This window comes from Triticum urartu, unplaced genomic scaffold (genome assembly GCF_003073215.2).
Source record: "Triticum urartu cultivar G1812 unplaced genomic scaffold, Tu2.1 TuUngrouped_contig_4701, whole genome shotgun sequence".
In the NCBI taxonomy this organism is placed as follows: domain Eukaryota; kingdom Viridiplantae; phylum Streptophyta; class Magnoliopsida; order Poales; family Poaceae; genus Triticum; species Triticum urartu.
The window spans coordinates 3,815-8,140 of record NW_024115313.1 but is presented as its reverse complement, the minus strand read 5'-3'; the positions used below and the strand labels follow the sequence as shown (position 1 = coordinate 8,140).

Genomic DNA, 4,326 nt, shown 5'->3' with positions numbered 1-4,326 from the left:
ACGACTCGGCCCCGGCGAGGTCGCAGTGGAAGCTCGACCACACGGGCGAGGTGATGTTCAGCGTGTGGGAGGGGTCGCCGTCGTCGTCGTGGGTGCCCCTGTTCGAGCGGCCGGGCAAGGGGTGCCTCGTCTACGGCGCGTGCGGGCCGTTCGGCTACTACGAGGTCAAAGGGGCCGTCCGGGAGTGCAGGTGCCTCGTCGGGTTCGAGCCGGCCGACGGCGGCGACTCCTCCAAAGCAGGGTGCGTGAGGAAGGAGGCGCTGAGATGCGGCGGCAACAACTACTTCCGCCCCTCCAAGTAAGCTGATCATACAGTAAACAAACCGTTTTTAGTATAGCTCCAAGCAATTAAATCCGGCATATTATGCATAGGGAGGGGGATCGCTAGGACTTTTTGAGCATCAATTGGCCACAACGTTTGTCTCATCAAATCTTCATCCCACCCGTTCCTGACTGGATCAATAAGGTCAGAAACTTTCTCCAGTAGATTCCCTCGTCTAGAAGTAATAATTATCCTATTCGCACAATTCGAGATCCATGCATCTCTCCATATGTCGATATTTTGTCCATTTTCGACTTTCCATATATAACCATTTCTAAGAGATTTCATTCCCGCCATAATGCTTTTCCAAGTGAAGGAGGAACCTTTTTTTAAACTTGCGTTCGTCAAGTTGCCCTCCGGGAAATAATCGGCTGTTAATATTGTAACACATAGTGAATCCAGATTATCCAGGAGATGCCAAGCTTGTTTAGCTCACAATGCCAAACAATGCCAGATCGAAACGGTGTATATCTCAGAATCCCATTCCTTTTGAACCTTTTGGAACACACATCTTTTACCATGCCATCCAGTGCATCCTTTTCTAATTATGCTTGTCACCCCACCAAAATTACGACATCGCGTCAATGATTCCTTTGCAAAAAATAGGAATTTTAAAGACAGCCATGGCATAAGTTGGGATCGCTTGAAAAACAGATTTGAGCAAAATTTCCTTTGCTCCAACATATAATATTTTTTCTTTCCATCCGCTAATTTTCGTAATAACGCTATCAATCAGGAACTGAAAACAATCACTCTTGTCCATCCCCGCATTGGAAGGTGAACCCAAATATTTTTCATTCAGTGCTTCGGTACGCACTGAGAAAAGGTTGCATTGCTACACGCACACCGGAAAAGTAATCGTATTAGCACATTAAAACTTGATTTCCTAGAAAAGGTTGGATTTAATATTCTTTTTCTATAGGGTTGTATTTGTAAAGACTTATGATACTTACGATAAACTACTTTAGATCTTTCTGAAAAAAATAAATTGCAAGGGGTACAAGGTCACGCCTAGTCGTGACTATCAAAGAAACAGTAGTTTCATAAAGGCCTTGACCCAGTACTCATTTCTGTACTTTCTTCACAGGGGACAATTATGCAAGAACCAACAACAAGATCAGCGGTGTCCATTTGGTATTTAAGATTGTACTCCCACTTATAGCATTCTTGCTGATACTCGCATGCATATGTCGTTTCTGTATATGCAAACCCAGAGGTAAATTAAGAGACAACACCTCTTGCAATATGCTTTGGGTTGTTCATATGTCCTACTGTTGAGTTTGCATGCCTGATATTTTCTGTAGGCATACATCAAGACAATGGAGCCCTACAAAGATCGGCCCTGCATGTACATTTGAGACCTTCACAAGAAGTTTGGGATCAAAGTCTAGAACTTCCGCGGATAACGTTCGAAGACATTGCTGCTGCAACGAATGGTTTCCATGACACCAACATGCTTGGAAAAGGAGGTTTTGGGAAAGTCTATAAGGTTGCATATAAAATGTTTACCTTAAGATCTAAATAAAGATTCAAAATTGTTTTTAATTTCCTCCTGGTAAAATCAATAATGATGAGAATCTTGCAGGGGACAATGCAAGATGGCAAGGAAGTTGCTATTAAAAGGCTTATAGCAAGGGATCTGAGCAGGGAATAGAGCATTTCAGAAATGAAGCTGTTCTTATTGCCAAACTACAGCACAAGAATCTTGTTAGACTCCTTGGATATTGTATTCATGAGGATGAGAAGTTGCTTATATACGAATACCTACCCAACAAAAGTCTAGAAAAATTCCTTTTTGGTACGTTCTTGCATACTACTATATAAACTAAATTTGAATCAACTAAACAAACATATATACTTGCGTGAATGGCTCCGTATATGATCTATACTTTGACAGATAATGAAAGAAAATCTACACTCAATTGGCCAAGAAGATTTAGCATAATCAAAGGGGTAGCTAGAGGATTACTATATCTACACTAAGATTCGAGAATGACGATAATTCATCAAGACCTCAAGCCGAGCAACATCCTGCTAGACTCAGAGATGAACCCAAAGATAGCAGATTTTGGAATGGCAAGGATCTTTGGAGGCAATGAGCAACACGAGCGTACCAAACATGTAGTTGGGACATAGTAAGTACCTCTCACAGTGGCCTTGATCTCATCATTTTTAATAGAACAGTCTATCTTCAACTCGCCCCAACTGTTTTGGTTGATTTACCTCGAATCCTGAACTACACAACTATCAATATTAAGTCATGAACTTTTTAATGTTTTGTGTTAACCCTAACGTTGTTTTGAAAAAGTAGGTATGTATTCATTATTTGTAGATCGTCTACAATTATATTTATTTCAATGAAATGATAACCTGCAAAAATGAGTTGATTTTTTATTTATTTATATTTTTGTGCAAAATCGACAAGATAAATTCATCATCTTCATGTTTTTATGAAATAAAAATAATCATGTTAGTTGCCGATTTTTGTTCTTACCCTATTGCTTTCTCCACACATGTGATTCTTCTTTTATTTTGGAGAAACATTAACTCACCTTCCAAATTAACCTAGTTATATAGGGTACCTTTGAACATTTGAAGATTTAGAAACAAAACGGAACAATTTTTGATTGCATGGATGTCGTTCGGAACCTAAAAAAATCAGCCAAAGAATGTCCTTTGTACAAAAGACTACATTATTTTTTCTTTATTATCATTTTACACATGGCATAAATCTTACTTTAAGGGATTTTGCAAGTTATAATATGATAGTATTTCCCTCATCTCCTAACATTTTTTTCAGAGTCGGATGGGACCAAAGAACTAACCAAGTAAACGTGAATCACTTTAAGAAAATTTGGAGTATAACATAGGCATTGCATAATAAAAGGTTCAATTTGGACCAAGCGCATCATTCGGTGTTTATGACTGATTTTGTTCTTCTTATTTATATGCTTGAATCATACTCAAACTACATACACAAGCTTAGCTTAATTGTTAAATCTTTCAAACAGTGGTTACATGTCACCTGAATATGCGATGGAGGGAATCTTTTCATTGAAGTCTGACACCTACAGCTTTGGTATTTTCCTGCTGGAGATTGTAAGTGGATTAAAGATCAGCTCACCTCATCATCTTGTAATGGATTTCCGGAATCTCATAGCATATGTAAGTGTCATTATTAAATGCTTCAAATTCCTTAGTAATTTTAACACTTTAATTTTAGAAAAAACAAACATAATGTGGTACCAAATATAGTCACAAACTTCAACGTGATGTTTTAGGCATGGAACCTATGGAAAGATGGAAAAGCAATGGATTTCATGGATGCAACACTCACGGAGAGCTACTCCCGTGATGAAGTGTCAAAGTGCATCCACATTGGATTGATGTGTGTGCAGGATAGCCCCAATGCTAGGCCACACATGTCATCGGTTGTGTCCATGTTGGATAACGAAGCCATGCCTCGCGCAATGCCGAAGCAACCGATGTATTTTGCACAGAGAACGGTTGAAGGCTTGGAAATGTCTACCAATGGTGCTAGCCTTACAACGCTAGATGGTCGCTGACTGACTGGCCTAAGGTTCTGGTATGATAGTTGAGTATCAATATATTTTTCTACCAATTGAAAGATAGAAATGTAACGATGTATGCATACTCCCTATATGCTTGTGATATTCATTGATGGCTATAGGGTGTGGAGCTTTATTGTTTTAAAAAATACTTTTATGGTTATTATTCAGCTATATACATTATTAGTTTCTTAACTGGTAAAGATACCTCTGAGAGTGTGTTTCTGCGCTCCAACAACTGCTTGGGCATTGGTTCATGTCATTTCACTGTAGTTTCTTCTTCATTGTTTTTTATTTTCTTGCTCCAATTATTTATTTTGTATGTTGCATCATTTCAACTGCATCATGCAGCCTGACTTGCATATTACTAGAGTGAGTAGTTACTTTGTGCTTTTCATCTTTCGTTGGAAATAGGGTAACATGGGGCATGTTCCG

General features: G+C 39.0%; 1 pseudogene; it reads left to right on the top strand.

Moving 5' to 3' along the window:
* Nucleotides 1-53: 53 nt before the first annotated feature.
* LOC125528200 lies at nucleotides 54-4,082 on the top strand (annotated as a pseudogene).
* The last annotated feature ends 244 nt before the right edge of the window (nucleotides 4,083-4,326 follow it).